The sequence below is a fragment of the Eubalaena glacialis genome, chromosome 16, assembly GCF_028564815.1.
Source record: "Eubalaena glacialis isolate mEubGla1 chromosome 16, mEubGla1.1.hap2.+ XY, whole genome shotgun sequence".
NCBI classification, from domain to species: domain Eukaryota; kingdom Metazoa; phylum Chordata; class Mammalia; order Artiodactyla; family Balaenidae; genus Eubalaena; species Eubalaena glacialis.
The window spans coordinates 29,603,765-29,621,302 of NC_083731.1; the positions used below are offsets into that span (position 1 = coordinate 29,603,765).

Sequence of the window (17,538 nt, forward strand, 5' to 3'; positions counted from 1 at the left end):
GGGGATAACTTTAATCACTAACATTACACTTTTTTTCTTGGTATATTTACAAGGTTGTACAGTATCACCACTATTCCTTACCTGTCACTCTCCAGCCCCTCCTTCTCCTAGCCTCTGGCAACCACTAGTCTACTTTCTGTATCTATGGATTTGCCTATTCTGGACATTTCATATAAATGGAATCATACAATACATGACCTTTTGTGTCTAACTTCTTTCCCTCAGCATAATGTTTTCAAGGTTCATCCATAATGTATCAACAGCACGAATCAGTACTTCATTCCTTTTTATGGCTGAATAATATTTCATTGTGGGGATATACCACATTCGGCTTATCCATTCATCAGTTGATAGACACCTGGATTGTTTCTACTTTTTGGAATTATGAACAATTTTGCTATGAACAGTTGTGTACAAGCTTTTTTGTGAACATATGTTTTCAATTCCCTTAGGTATATACCTAGGAATGGAATTGCTGGGTCATGTGGTAGCTCTACAGTTAACTTTCTGAGGACTATCAAACTGTTTTCCAAAGTGGCTATACCATTTTACATTCCTACCAGCAACATATGAGGGGCACAATTTCTTTACATTCTCACTGACACTTGTTACTTTTTAAAAATTATTATTATAGTTATTCTAGTACATATGAAGTGGTTTTGATTTGTATTCTCTGGTGACTAATGATGTCATTTAAAATAATAACAATAAAAATTAGGAAAGTGTTATTTCTATGAAAAAATAGCAATAGTAAATGCATTGTATGTTAACATAAATAACATATTTTCCAAAACTGGAAAATGAGAAGAGTCGTATTGTTTTACATTTTGGCAAATCTGCTTAATATCTGGCTTAAAAGAGAAAAGAGCTGGATTCTCATGTCTGCTTCTACATTTAATCGGCTATGATATGTTGTGGTTGAAGTAGATGAAGAAAATCCAGTTTTAGCTATGTGATTGGAAAAGGGAGGAGTATTTTAATAGCCTTTTCAGATAATTACAGATATTGTTCAATTGATAAATGGGCAGTGGTAGTTTTTAAGAGGTTAGATGCAATATGGAATTTAAAACCATACCAGTGAATTTTTTATTCTCTGTTACATTAAATCTATTGGTCTATCTTGCACTTTGAATAGATTTCTTGCCCATGATTTTGTAACATCCTGAATTGGCCATTTGGCACTTATTCGCTCACTGAGTTATACAGATCTTCCAAATGTTGACTCAGTTCATGACATAATATTTTTAAAAAATCACATCCATTAATTTAACCAACAATCTCATTAGAAAAATCCTTAGGTGTTAGGAAGCTGTCAAGTTTATGGTGGCAGATACAAGTTTTACAAAACACTAATTTTATCATTGGCAAAAAAACCTATTGTTTTCCTGAAGTGACAGACTCATTTCATTTACTTTCAAGAAAATATCTGCCAAATAGCTAAGGCCCCCCAAAATCACAGTTTGTCTGTCAATTTGTTCTTTCAAGTAAAAATGATGTGCTACAGGGTAGTGGGGGTGTGAGGGGCTGGTTCGGCTTGTAATTCAAACAATCATGCAAAGTTTTTCCTTGGATGAACTAGGCATTTTGATATGTAGAAGTGTTTTATAGGTATTTCCCATTTCATCACACTGATTATTAAAAACTGTGTACTTAAGGATCAAGATTTAATAAAATTAATACCTTTTACTGCATTATCAAAGATATTCTTAAGTGAGAATGACTATTTTTTTGCTTGACACAAATATGCAGATACAATGATGACTATATACTACCGATACAGTTCAGTGCCACTGCCTTGATTCCTGTTAAGGAGCCGTTTTAGCCACTATTGCTCTTGTACCATCAGTGCAAACGTTACCATAGTGGAAAAGGCAAATAACACCTTAGTATTACTATGAAAATAGTTTTAACCTTGCAGAACTGCTGCAAGGGTCTCAGGAACCAGAGCTGTCCATACTCTGAGGACTACTACTTAGTTCACATTGGAATACTTTTTTTTTTTTTTTTTTTTGGCCACACAGTGCAGCATGTGGGATCTTAGTTCCCTGACCAGGGATCGAAACTGTGCCCCCTGCAGTGGAAGTGCGGAGTCTTAACCACTGGACTGCCATGGAAGTCCCTGGAATAGAATACTTCTGAATAAGATGTTGGTATTTATGCTATCGAGAAAATTGGAAAGAAGTGGGTTCTTTTAGGGAGCTCTAGAATTTTATCTCTACAATCCTCTCACCTATTCTTTCACTTGCATTGCTACAGACACTAACCGAGATCAGGCATGTATCGCTTTATATACAGATAACTCCCTGGACTGCTCATTGGTTTCTGTCTCCAAAATCTCCTCTCTCCAAATGTTCTTCTGTGCTAACTGCTGCAGATTAATATTCCTAAAGCCCACTTTGATCCCTTTGTGCAGGCATTTCCAGTGACTTTTTCTGCCTAACAAATAAAGTCTAAATACCTTCATTTGATTTCCAGGTTCCCCTTGTTCTGGGTCCAACTTCCAGAGTTTTTCCCCCACTTTTTCTCCATGCTTTCCAACCTCAGAACATACATAGCATTTCCCAACTTGTAGTGTATTTGTCTGAACCCCCTTTTCATGTTTGGGGCACTTCCCCACCTTTTGAATCTTCATAGATGGCAGAGTCTACCTCTCAGTAAAGAGGCTGAAAAGGATGGATCCTTGCTTTCCCAGGAAGTGTGGTAGTTAGAATATGGCACATGAGCAAGGCTCAGACAATTATCAGGATCAGACTCTTCAGGATTTTGAATCTGGAGCTAGTGACATAAAGTTCTAGGGAGGTGGTAGATTCATCTGGCAGTGTCAGGGGCAGGACAAGGAGCCACATGGGGAGCTGGGGTAGCAACCAGTATTCAGTGGCCACAGCAGCACCTGGGAATACCTAGCAGTGTCATTGGCATTGGAGCTGGAAGCTGTGGAGCCCAGCTCTTCACATCCCCTAGGTGAACTTGGTACAGTGACTGGTCATGACTAAGAGGAAATAGGGTTTGCTGCTGCACAGGAAAGTCAAGTGGCAAAATCAACATGCTCAAAATAAATTTTTATTCACTTTTGCCATGTAAGAGAGAAAATATTGGAAGAGTGTAGAACAGACTTTTCTTCGGTCAGTTATTTTGGGGTAGTAGAGCTTGAACTAATGAAACCATGGTCACTATTTCACAGGCCAAAAAGGTAAATCAGCTGTTCTGTGTTTTTTGGTCACATACCATTGGTTAGAAGACAGAGGTGGAAAGTGATCATACTATAGTCCCAGGAAATTACAATATTTGTGTCAATGTCAATATTAAGATCATACTCTAAATGCACAGTTCTGTGTATCAGTTTCAGTGTCTTCACGTACACAAACTAGAGTCCATTGACTAATTCTGTCCCTCAAATCTAATCTGGCAGAAAATCTCATTTATTTCATGGAATTTGAATTGGCACTTACTACCTAGCTACTTATATCAGTACACTAGGAGGGAAGAAGAAACATTTCCCTCTATTAGGCTCACAGGATGAGTAACAGAAAAGATACTACATTAAACAAACTTCTGGTACTTGATTTTTTTTTCCAGAGGGCTGATAGGGGTGGTTATCTAGTCTTTACTAATTTCTTTCATGTCCTAAGTTTGTTATTGTTTTCATGATTCCCTTAACCTCTGGATGCCACAAGCATACAAATGATTTAAAACTGTGCAAACAACAATGTATTAGTCAGAACTTTGGTAAAGTTCTCTATGGCAATTTTGAGAAATTCCACTACAAAGGACAGATATAATTCAAAGTTCGGTAGTAAGGAGTGTAAGTTAAAAAGTTGAATTTTATATGACCTGAAGTTTAGAAGGTTTAAGAGAGACTGACTCTCATTTTTGAGTACGAAAAGGGTTCCTACATAAAAGATAGAAAACAATTACTCTCAGTGCCATGTGGCAGATGGAAATTACAGCAGGGAGGATTTAAACTAGAAATTAGAAGAGCTCTAAGGATTATGAAATGTGGGTATATATTGTCACAGGATTATAGAGTTTTATTTTTTTTAAACAGAGTAGAGTTGATAGTTATTTTCAAGTAATTTTAACACAAACTAAAAACAGGATGACTTAAATTCACATCAAGATTCTTTGCAGGGATGGAGTGATATAGGAAGACACATTTCTGCCCTCTGAGAGTTACAATATTGAAAGAGGGTGAACAGATTTAGCCAAATATAAAAGTAACTGCAAAATAAAGTAAAGTATAACTGATAAATACAAAAACAAAATTCTATATTTCTGCAGAGCATATCACTGTAATGACAATTTATCAGATTATATCACTGATGACATAAACTAAGATTCAGATGTCTCAGCCCATAGGCTGTGTTTGCTCCTCAAAGTGGAACTGAGCATTGGTTGAGTAACCATAAGATGGACTAACTATAGAAAATAAAAAGAAGTTGCCATTTGGCTACGCGATATAGCAATATTATTGAACACAATTTGGTAAACAGAGTTGAACATTACTAGTTTTTACATCTTTGACCAAGTGTACAAGGAGGGAAAGGTTTTAAGTTAGGAAAACTTGCAGAAGGAAGAAAATGTGCTTAAAGAAGGATCTTTACAGTTCAAAAATTTCAATTTCAAAACAGACCTAGAATATTTATAATTTTAAAGTTTCTACAGTATGTCCATGTATATACTCTGGTAGTTGAAAGCATGACCATATAAAAAATACCATAAGAAAATTTCTACACAATCATTGAGTAAAAATGAAAGAAGGGTTTTAAAACTTACTTCATGTTTAGTGCTATGCTCTGGATACTTGGTAAATACATTCATATTTATTTCTTAAATATTTATTAAAATCAAATATCCACTTATAAATGGCATTGATTTTTAAATCACTTAGCCTGTCTGATTCTCATACATATGTGCTAGAAATAAGCTTTCTGGAAATAAGATGCAGAGAAACACTGTTTTCACATTTCCCAGTGTCCTACTAATGCTAGCAGGACCATGGCATCCCTAGTAAAACAGCCTTCTTCAAAAGTCAAACTGTAAAAAATAACCTGCAGTAAAATATAACCTGATTTATGGTCATTCAACATTCATCAAGAAAATGCTGAAACTGCAGTAGAGAAATTGGCAATGGCATGACCAAAACAATTTACCAAAAAAAAAAAAAAAAGTTTAATTGAAATGAAAAAATATAATCAAAGAAACACAAATAAAACATTTTCTTATAATATTCAGAAATGAGTTTTAATTATAATGATCAGCACTGAGGAATGTGATATTTAAGTGAACACTTGCAAACACAGCTTGTGTAAATGGAACTTGGTACAATCTTTATAGACAGCTAGCCAGAAATTCAGATCATAAGCCTTAAGAAGGTTTATAACATTGACCAAGTTTTCTACTTTCAAGAATTTACACTAAAGGTGCAACCACTACAGAAAACAGTATAGAGGTTCCTCAAGAAATTATAAATGGAACTACCATATGATCCAGCAATCTTACATTGGGGTATACATCTAAAAGAAATGAAAACAGGATTTCAAAGAGATATCTGCACCCCCTTGTTCATTACAGTATTATTCACAATACCCAAGATATGGGAACAACCTAAGTGCCCATCAGTGGATGAAAGGACAAAGAACATACATACAATGGAATATCATTCAGTCATGAGAAAGAAGGACATCTTGCTCTTTGTGATAATATAAATGGACCTTGAGGGCATTATGCTAAGTGAAATAAGTCAGACAGAGAAAGACAAATACTACATGATCTCACTTATATGTGGAATCTATAACAGCCAATCTCATAGAAACAGAGTCTAGATGGTAGTTATCAGGGGCTGGAGGGTGGGGGAAAGGGGAGATGTTGGGCAAAGAGTATGAACTTCCAGTTAAAGATGAATAAGTTCTGGGGATCTAAGGTACAACATAGTGATTGTATTACACACTTGAAAGTTGCTAAGAGACTAGATTTTAAATGTTCTCACCACAAAAAAGAAATGGTAATTATGTGATGTGTTGCAAATGTTAGCTAGTGCTATGGTATAGTCACTTTGCAACGTGTAAGCGTATCAAATAAACATTGTTGACTACCTTAAATTAATATGTCAATTATATCTCAATAAAGGTCCAGGGTGGGGGGAGAACCTACCTTAAGGAGAAAGATATATAGTCAACAATATTCACTATTTATAATAGTGAAAAGTTGGCCCCATTAGTCTTCCGTGGGGAAGGCAACCATGAGAATCCTTTGCTAGGATCACCTTTGTCTGCACTGTAATGACTACACAAGAAACAGCAATAAATATGCTAATCAATGTTTTTCAGCTTGTGTAATTCAGAGCAGAGGGTCATTTTTCCTAAGAAAATGTCTGGCAATATGTGAGAAATTTGGTAGGACTGGGGGTGGGACAAAGGGTTCTATAATACTTAGAAAACTATGTATTAGTCTTCTCAAGCCGCCATAGCAAAATGTCATAGACTGGGTGGCTTAAACAACAGAAATTTATTTTCTTACAGTCCTGGAGGCTGGACATCTGAGATCAGGGTGCCAGTATGGTCAGTGTCTAGTAAGGGTTCTCTTCCTGGCTTACAGATGGCTATCTTCATTCTGAGACCTCAACATGATGGGGAAAGAGAGAGACAGGGTCTCTGGTATCTCTTTTCATAAAAGCACTAATCCCATTATGGGGTCCCCACCTTCATGACCTCATCTACACCTAATTATCTTCAAAGGCTCCATCTCCAAATACCATCACATTTGGCGGTTAGGGCTTCAACATACGAATTTTGGGGTGATACAATTCAGTCCATACCACTATAATAAAGAATAATCTTTCAAAGTCAGTCTGACTATACAGTGGTTCTAATAAATGATAATTATGTTAAATTTAATCCATTTATATTGGCTAAAGATCTATCACCTTGATGCAATTCTTTAAAAAAAGGGGGGGGTACTGAAAAAATTTCCTATTAGTATGACAGTATTAGAAAATAAGATTCTGAAATAAATGACTGCTAAAACCACCAAGTAGAAGGCTGCTGGGAGATAGGATAACCCCACAGTGCCCAAGTATCACTTTTCAGATTACTTATTAATTCTCCAACATAGAGACCTGGCAGTTACAATCTGAACTTAATGACGACACTTAGCATCACTAGTAGTGGGACAACCTGACATTATATATCTCCTAATTAGATGTGAAGTCACAACATTACTGTGTTGTGAATGAAGTACTCTTCACAAATATGCTTAACCTGATTTTAATCAAATCCAGATCTCAACTTCAGTCTACATAAAATAAAGGGAACAGAGGAACTGGTTAAATAACATCATGAGAAACAATCAGAGTATAGAATAAACTATATAAGACAACTGGCCTAGACTCTTCAAAAAGTCAATGTCATAAAAAAATGGTCAAAATCGTTCTGGTTTAAAAGAGACAACCATCAAGTTCAATATGTCAAATTCAATACATTCAAATATATATATATGTATGGTATCTGGAGACAATTGGAAGAATTTGTATATGGAGTGGATATTAAATAACATTATGAAATTATTAAAATTTTTCTTGGATGTAATAATGGCATTGGGATTAAGTAGAACATTCTTGGAAGTTGTATGATGAAGTATATTAAGGAGGGAAGTTTCATATATCTGCAAATGACTTTCAAATATTTCCACAAGAAAATAAATTTACACATGTATATAGACAAATATTTAAAAATTTGGTAACGTTAAAAATTGTTGAACTTACTGGGGATATATGAATGCTTTTTTGTATCATCCTTTCACCATTTCTGCATATCTGATATTTTAAAATAAAAAGTTGTCAGAAAGGCAAATTAAATGTTGTTTCATTAAAAAATAAATAATTCTAAATAATATATTGAGTAAAGATGTAAGTTATAAAACATAATATAATAAATACCCATAAATATACCACCCAAGATCTAGAACACTAGCAATATCAATAAATCTACATATATGCCCTTCTTCATCCTATCTTCCAAACTCCTCCCCAACTATCTTGATATTTTTAAGATTCATTATGGAAATATTCAAGTATACACAAAAGCTCTAGCCCCAGATTTGCAGTTCTGTTTTCGTATTTTAGTGGTTTATCCTTAGAGAATTCCCTTACCATTTGCAAAAACAGAAACGCCTCCAAGGTGTATACTGTCCAGAAGTTTAAAATTCTGTAAGGGAAGATACTTTCAGAGATATTAAACCAATATAATATCAGAAGGAGAAATCCTTAATGCAATTCTTAACCTTTCTGAGGATACACTCTTATTTCAGTTGGGACCAGTTCTAAAAAACAGCATTATTTTGGATATAATATTTCTTTCTGTACAAAACCAAATAGATTTTTAATATGAAATACAAAATATCTTTTATAACTAGCATCACCTTGAAGAATCTGTTCTGGTACTTCATTCAGTTTAATTCATTGCTATTGTGAAATGAGCTGGTAAAACAGAAATGCAACTTAGTTCTCTGTCCTGAGGACCAGTTGAATGGAAAGCACGTATACCAATCAGAAGACTAACAGTCTTTGAATTTGATAATTAAAGTAGCTAACACTCAGGACTTCGCTGGTGGTGCAGTGGTTAAGAATTCGCCTGCCAATGCAGTGGACATAGGTTTGAGCCCTGGTCTGGGAAGATCCCACATGCCGCGGAGCAACTAAGCCCGTGCGCCACAACTGCTGAGCCTACGCTCTAGAGCCCGTGAGCCACAACTACTGAGCCCGTGTGCCACAACTACTGAAGCCCGTGCACCTAGAGCCCGTGCTCTGCAACAAGAGAAACCACTGCAATGAGAAGGCCGCACACTGCAGTGAAGAGTAGCCCCTGCTCGCCACAACTAGAGAAAGCCCGCACACAGCACAAAGACCCAACGCAGCCAAAAATAAATAAATAAATAAATTTTAAAATAAATAAATAAATAAATAAAGTAGCTAACACTCAAGGATGAAGAAAGTATTTTAGTTACTAAATGGAGTGAACCTAGCAGAACACTGAATGATTAAGAACAAGAAGCTTTTTAAAAAAAAACGAGAAAAAAAGAAAAGAGAAGAAAGACTTGAGTCAAAGTTTATAGTACTGTTAAAGAGGAAATAAGAAAAGGAAGTGGTTTATAGAGTGAGGGTTTTTATATACTAACTTGAGTTTTACCTATAATGGCGGGAAATATAAGAGCCACCATTAAAAAAAAAACAAGAACAGAAAAGCTAATACATTATGGGATGAAACTGTTAAAGCATAAGGTAATTATACTTTCCCATTAATCAGTTCTCCATTGTGTATCTAGATGCTCTCTCGTGGTCTGATTTTAAACGATGATAGAATGTTGTACACCTGTTAAGTGCTGGATTATCTCATGTATCTTCTAATTCTCATAGTAACCTCAGAAGACTAGAATCATCCTTTCCATTTTATAACTGAGTTAACTGAGGCTCGGAGAAGTTAAGTATGGATACAGATCACAGAACTACTAAATGATAAAAATACATTTTGAACTCGGGTTTCCCTGGCTCCAACTTAATGCTTTTCATTTGCTAGGCTAAACCACATCAACAGCCTAAATAGGTGTTCATAAGTGAAGCCTACCTTCATAAGACATGGGATTTCTGAACTGTTAACAAGTATACGATTAGACAACTTGATTACTATTTAATCAAATCTGAAAACTAGAACTTAACAAACTTTTAAGCATTGTCAGTGGTGGTTAGAAAAGGAAAGAACAAACAGTTCCCAGAAGATAAAGTACAAAAAAATTTATATGTGTGTGTGTATATATATATATATGTGTGTATATATATATATACACACACACATACACACACATAAACACTTTAAATATATATGTGTATATATATATACACACATGCATTTAAAAAATAGAACTCTAGTAAGCAAAAATGATGAAAACAATCATACATTTATTTTGCCTATCGGCTTGGTAACTTTATTTTAATGCTAGCAAGAGTACTATGACACAGGTCTAATACAATTGTTCTTGGAGTTAAGACTGACATTATCTTTCTTGAAAGCGATGTACAGTATGTAAAAGTTTTAAAAAGAAAACCTGTTCATCTGGTATGTCTGCTGCTAGAAATCTAGCCCAACAGAAAAAAAAATGGTGATAATCACAGATTTTTGTATAGAATGATGTACAACTCCACATTATTTATAAGGGTGAAAGAATGGAAACGACTGAATAACAAAAAGGGAATTATTGAATAATGCATGGTACTTTCCTATGTTGCTTAGTATGTAGTCATTAAAATGAATTTCTCAATTATTAATTATACAAAAAGTACTACAACATAATTCTAAGTAAAAAAGTAAGATAGAATGCTGGATATACAGTATAATCTTAAAATATCTTTAGAAGTATATGCACACATAGAGAAGAAATATTAAATGAAAATATACCAAAATACTAACAGGTATTATTTCCAGGTTTTATGATTATGGGTTAGTTTTCTTTTTTTTCTTTTTTCTTTTTTTGTCTGTACCGCGCTGCTTGCGGGGTCTCAGTTCCCTAACCAGGGATTGAACCCGGGTCCTCTCTCTTCTTTCCTTGGTTAGTCCAGCTAAGGGTTTGTCAATTTTATCTTTTCAAAGAACCAACTCTTAGTTTGGTTCATCTTTTCTATTGTTTTTCTGTTCTTTATTTCATTTATTTCTGCTCTAATCTTTATTATTTTCTTCCTTCTGCTAACTTTGAGCTTAGTCTGTTCTTTTTCTAGTTCCTTAATGCATAGAGTTAGGCTGTTTATTTGGGATCTTTCTTGCTTCTTAATGTAGGTCTTTACTGCTTTAAACTTCCCTCTTAGAACTGCTTTTGCTGCACCCCTTAAGTTCTGGTAAGTTGTATTTGCATTTTTGTTTGTCTCAAGAAACTTTAAAATTTCCCTTTTAACTTCTTCTTTGATCCACTGGTTTCTCAGAGCCCCAGTTATTTACCCTCCTTTTATCCTTGCCCTTTAACATAAACTTGCATATTCTTTCACTAAAGTCATAGAGTCTATTTCTTTATCCTTGAATCTGGACTTGCCTTGGGATTTCTTTGTCTCAAAATTATTTTATTTTCTTTAATCAATGTTGTTTCTGGGTTGTTCTTTGGCCAATGGGTAATTAGCAAACGTGGCACAAGGAGGAACTTGAAAAGTATTGGTACAATTGGGCTTTCCATGCTCTTGCATGTTGCCTTCACCATGAGAAGTCCATGTTTGTGTCGACCAACTGATCCCAGGATCTGAAATGCCAAAGCCATCCTAGATAAAGCCATTCTAGGTTATTCAAGAATCATCAACCCCCAGAAAATTAGTGAACTCAGCCCAAATCAGCTGAATATCTTAAACTTTTGAGTGAAATAAATATTAGTTAAATAAAATTTCATTGTTGTTTGTTGTATGACATTATTTGGCAAGAGATAACTTGTATACTCCATTCAATGGTGGTTATGCTGAAGCTAGTCTATTAAATTTCTTTCTTCGGTCTTGCCATCTTTCTCTGATTTCCTTTTCCTATGCTCAAATAAGCACAAGGGAAGAGCAATATACATCCACTGCCTAAGCAGATTGTCAAGAACAGTGAAGAGTCTGAGACTTTACCTTGCTTGCAAGCTAACAACTTAGCCTGCCAGTTTCAAGGATGTTGGTAGAAAACACAAGACCCTTACATCAGAGAAGAGTAGTAGTTTCTTACTCACAGCAAGAGTGTAGCCACAGTATCATTAATTTTGTGCTGCTTCCCCAAGCCTCAATTCCCACAGGGAGTGACGAAGAGGGCCAGATGATACCTGCATATGAAATGGGTTGTATTTCAGGAGAGGAATTTCGAGTTTAGGGAACCCAAATCTCTTAAGACAGGTACTTGTTGAGCCTGACGTTTGCTCCAGAAGGAGACATCTTCATTATATTAGACAGCAAGCATTCTTGCCCTTTGCTCGGGAGGGAAACACTATCCCTGACTTCTAAGGTTGTGTGCTATATAAACATTCTTGAAAAGATAGGCCAGAACAAAGTGTAGTCCATGCTTCACTTGTGAGACAAGCAGATATGTAAGAGACTCATGAAGAATGGGAAGAATTTCTTCCAATAGAGACAGATGTCTACCAGGAAAGAGAATTGAAGTCTCTTCTTCTAGCCAGTTATTCCCCATTTTTAGAAGAGTTTCTCTTGGTCCCTCTCCTCCCCACCACTTCCACCAGGCTGACAATTCCCAACTGCCTTTCATTATCTTGACTCTCAGACTTATTATGTAGACTGAGAAAGGGTGTCAGGCATCAGTTATTTCAGAGCCAGTTCTGTGGCTGCTATGCAATCTTGAGCCTAATTCTCAGGCAACAAGAAAAGTCCCCATTCTGTTACAAATGAACCGTATTGCTCAGTGTGTGGACGCTCAGTTGAGCCGTATGCTCAATCAGTATTTCCTAGGAAATAATGCAAGCTGGCAGCAGAAATGTGAAAACATTTCACAGCCACACAAATTTCTATGTGCAGCATAGACGTGTATTACTGGAACTTGGCAGCAGATGCCATATGAACAAGTCTCACACCAATCTTAGATGGAGAAGTTCTTTTGAGAATGTACCAGATTCCACATAATATTATGCAACCTCTGAGGCAAAGAAGACTTACAAGGGGATTCAGCAAATGACACATATTCTTTTTGTCAATGACATCTCAAAGTTAATAGGCAAGTCATGAATATTTGCAATACTGCAACCAATTAGTCCTTTATTGCAACGAATAAAGGATTAATATTTAAAATATAGAGTAAAAGTCCCCTACATACGAACGAGTTCCATTCAGAGAGCACATTTGTAAGTCCAATTTGTTCATAAGTCCAACAAAGTTAGCCTAGGTACCCAACTAACCAATCAGCTAAATAGTACTATACTGTAATAGGTTTATAATACTTTTCACACAAATAATACATAAAAAACAAACACAAAAGATCAAACACATAGTATGCTATGGTTCTCGTTACCATCATATTGTGGTGCTTTATTATTTAAATTATATTTTGGAAATTGTGTTTAATACAAATATGAGATATTAATATTCACTCATGTGCTACAAAAGTGGAATTTAAAAAAATAGAATAGCTATAAAGTACAATTTAGAAAATCCTAAATTTGGAGGCATGCAATAAATAAAGCCAAATATCAACTTAAAATTTATTTTAGCCGATTATTTTCATTCTTCCTAAGCTATGTATTTATGCACGCATGCATGCATGTGTGTATACATGAAGATTTGTAAGTAAATATGCATTTCATCAGAGCTGGTTATAAGAGTTTAAATGTCACAGCCTTCCAAGTTCACTCTCTTGGGAAGGGAACAGTAACAGTGAATCAGCTTATTGAGGTTCTTTTTGAGAAATAATTTACCATATTCATAAAGGACAGGATGACATTGTTATGATTTTTGTGCAGAATGGAAGAGGAAGAACAAGAATGGAAAGTTCTCACTGATTCTGCAAAATCCTGCTAACCCTCTAGTTATCTTTATGCCCCATCCTCTCACATTTTATCTTTCCAATCCAATTATTTCACTTTAGGAACTAGGGCTGTTTTCCTTTTGAATATTAGCCATATTAAAGTAGTCAAATAAACAGTACAATGGCCCCAGAAGTATTCTGGCTTTTAAAATTTATTAATAGAGTTACACTATGATCCTCCGTGGTATAAATTCATTTCATATAAGACAAACCGTTACTGTGGTATTCTACAACTGTTATGTCCTATCACCGATTATATAAAGTATGGAATCAGAGCAGTGGGGTTTACAGAGTTTACAATAGTTTATTCAATAGTTATCAGATTTGTACAACTCTGAAAAAGTAATAACTCTAATAAGTGAAAATTTCATAAAATAACCCTATTATTTTGAACACTGCAATTGTAATACTACCACTACTAACTAATGTGTTTATTATTTTTAAATGTGTCTCATGGTATACTTTGAATTGGGGGATGCAGTTTTCTTGGGCAGAATAAGAAGTTGTTCTTTCCTTTGTACTATTTTATGCTTTGATGTCCGAGTAAAGAAAGAAATTTAGGGGTTGTGCTCAGTTCTGTGCTTGTGGCTAGAAAATGGATTCATGGGGCAAGATACTGGGCACACACACACATACACACACACACTTTGAGGCAATGCTTCTGTTTGTCAACAGAAATAACTTTCTCTTGCATTCTGTAAACATCCTTAGGACAGGCCAATGTTCATTTTTAGAACCTTATATTACTTTGAAATGAGAGTAAATTAAAGAATGTAAGCGATGATATTAACCCAAATAGACTATGCACCTGTATTATAAACAATAGTGGTGGGTTGACTTTTAAAATTTACTATTATGTGGTATTCTTGTTATACTTTCCTTGGTGCAAAGATTGTTAACTTTTTACCCACTGAAGAAAGACTCTATGATTTGTGCTGGAAGAAAACAGGGTGACAAAGAAGATGAGTATGTCAAAAAAAATATTTGTAATACCTTTTAATACTGTATGTTGCCAGTTTTTAAAAAATTAACCGTTAAACCAGTCACTGTTTGCACTTAGGAGTCATACTCATTTTTCTCTTGCCACTTTAGAATTGAGGCTGACCTAGTTCCCCAAATCAAAACTGAAGTAGACACAGTGGTTGGCTGAGAGTGGGGATTTTCTCTCTGTGGTCAAATATTCATGGGGTTCCCACACGAGTCTTTAGTTTTATAAAGCATGTAGATAGAGCTTGATGTGAAGCTAGATTTCTCTTGTCCCTCCTTAAAATAAAGAAGGAAAATGATAATGTTCACTTGAGCCTACTGTAGCAACAGCAGTTAAGTAATTGTGTCTCTTACATCCTTTCCATGATATACTTCTCAGGGGCCATTCGTACCTTATACCAGTGGTAATGAACAGAGAATCATTTACTGTTTCCTGAGCAGAAGCTGAATGATGATTTATAGGACTGTTTTAATTTGAGACCTTGTTTCTCTGCTGCCTTACCAGACCAGAAGGGCAACATCTGTCTACTAGACCAGGAAAGTAGCATCTGTCTATTAAATAAGAAAGTAGCATGCGTTGACCAGACCAGGAGGGGAGAATCTGCTGACCGGTCCACGAGAGTAGCATCTACCAGATCAGGAGGGTATGACCTGCCTACTAGATCAAGAGGATGGTATTTGTCTACCAGAACCCGAAGTTTTGTCTATCCAAGAGCCAGGAGGGTAGCCTCTGCTGACCAGACCAGGAGAGTAGCATTTTTCAGAGCTTAACTGAATTTATCTGGTTTTTATATTTGTTTACTTGTTTTAAAAATCATATTATGGGAAATGCTGATGATTTAATAATCAAAGACCCATTTATATACTTTGGTATAAAAGTAAAAATATTAGAAAACAAACTCTTGGGTGCAGAGTAATGAATTACTACACTTGTATAAGCAGTAAGAGGTCACAGGAACAGATTATCAGTACTTACAGCTCTACAGAATTTAGTTTCAAATGGTGAATATATTCTAAGTACAGTATTTTAAGGAAAGCTATGGGATAAATACATTTGTGCATAGGCTGGCTTCACTAAAAGGTCTAATGATTTTTTTTTTCTTGAGATCATAATATGAGGTGAAGCACTTTGCAATGTCAAATTTAAAATAGTTATATAAAATTTCAGTTTTATTCCAAAAACATGATTATGTAGTAGATAAATTTTAAAAATTTTCATAGTAAGGTACTCATATCAGTAAAATATGAGTGTTACTATAACACATATGTAGACATTCTTACTAACCTGGTTCAAACTAGAAAATAACAGAATTATTTCTGTGGGAGAAAGTCATTTTTAAAGATAAGTGCTATATATTCTATAAGAATTATACATTTTAATAATTGGAGAAAACACAGAACTAGCTATTTAGTCATTCATTTATTTATATTCCCCATGTTATTGCTCAGAGATTTGAGCTGATCTGTGTCTAGAGTACATATTTTCAGTTAACAAAATTTAAATCAAAGTCGAAAATTAAGATCAAGGAGAAGACAAACATGGAAACCAAAAGGAAATGCCAGAGTATCAGTTCAGTTTACACAGACCAGTGATTTTTCAACTCAATTACCAAACCTCTTCCTTATAGTAAATATTGTGTAACAACTACTTTACTATCCTGATATTAAATTAATAATATAACTCATCTTCATATGTACTAAAAAAATACAATGCCTTTATATAAAGGAAAACTAAAATGAAATTTTTAATTTATCTATCCTGTCAATATTTTGGTGTTTTATATATATATTTAATAAATAAAATGCACATATAAATATATTTAAATATACTTTCTAAATATTTTATAATTATTTTAATATACTTGAATATATAAATATGCTTAAACTAAAATGAAACACATGTACATATGTTTACATCTATGTAGTATATATATATATACATGTATATACTACATATTTATAAATACTTTGGTAAGATTTCACTAGAAGATATAAAGAAGCAATCAGACACGTGAATCTAAATGTTGACTCACCATGAATGGGATAACTACAAAGACAGACTGATGCAGGTGTGTTATATTGGTGACTCAAATATAATGAATAAAATTCCAAACATAAGAAAGGTTAAATTTCCCTTGGTTTATACCTTTGCTGTATTTCTGGAAAATTCTTAGAACTAGACAACGATCACTTAGTGTCTGAGGTAGCTACTCTCTGGAGATGGCCCTCAATGCTCCTCTCCTCCCTGTATGGGCAAGCTGCTTCTCACAAAAGGCAGAGTTTCTCTGTCCTCACCTTAAGTCTGGATGGGTCTTTACCAATAGAAAGCAGCCCAAATGCTGTTCTGGGACTTCTAAGCCCAAACCTGAAGAGCAACAGCGGCTTTCACTTACCACCTTCTGGAACCCAGTTACTATGTTAGGAGAGCCCAAGCCATGTGAAGAGGCCACATGAAGGAGGTCTGAGGTGCTCCAACTGACAGCTCCAGATCAACTCCCACCCAAGGACCAGCAGTGTGAGTGAGCCATCTTGGATGTTCAAGCTCAGCTGAGCCCAGCTGACTGCAGCAAGAGTCGACATCACCTGGAACAGAACAGCCTGGTTGAGGCAGTCATCCATAGGATCTTAGGAAATAATAAACTTCTATTGTTTTCAGCCTCTAAGTTTTGGGTTGTTTACTATACAGCAGTAGATAATTAAAACAGCATTTATATATAAAGCTGAATGAGGTTCTAGGCTTAGGTTGCTATGAATAGATTTTTCATCTATTTGAAAATCTAGTGGGACATCTGAAAGTGTTGCAGGAAAGAGAATAGTTCTTTATTATGAGGGACTGTCCTATATAATGCAGGATGTTCATTATCTCTAGCCTCTGCCCGAAATGTCAGTAGTGTCCTGGTTATTATGACAACCAAAAACACTTCTACAAATTTTCAAAATGCTCTCTAGATGCTGACTCTGCTAAGAACAACTAACTAAAATAATTATTTGTATAGTGACTACATGATAGATACTGGAAAAGGTAGAA

General features: G+C 35.1%; 1 protein-coding gene across 1 annotated transcript in view; it reads right to left on the reverse strand.

The window, feature by feature from the left end:
• The window catches only part of SCEL (sciellin), a 310,050-nt gene extending 293,111 nt beyond the window's left edge, over window positions 1-16,939 (reverse strand). Inside the window, exon 1 of the mRNA XM_061170721.1 lies at window positions 16,904-16,939. The gene's annotated coding sequence lies outside the window, so the exon portion shown is untranslated. The remainder of the gene's footprint in view (window positions 1-16,903) is intronic.
• Between the last annotated feature and the right edge of the window lie 599 nt (window positions 16,940-17,538).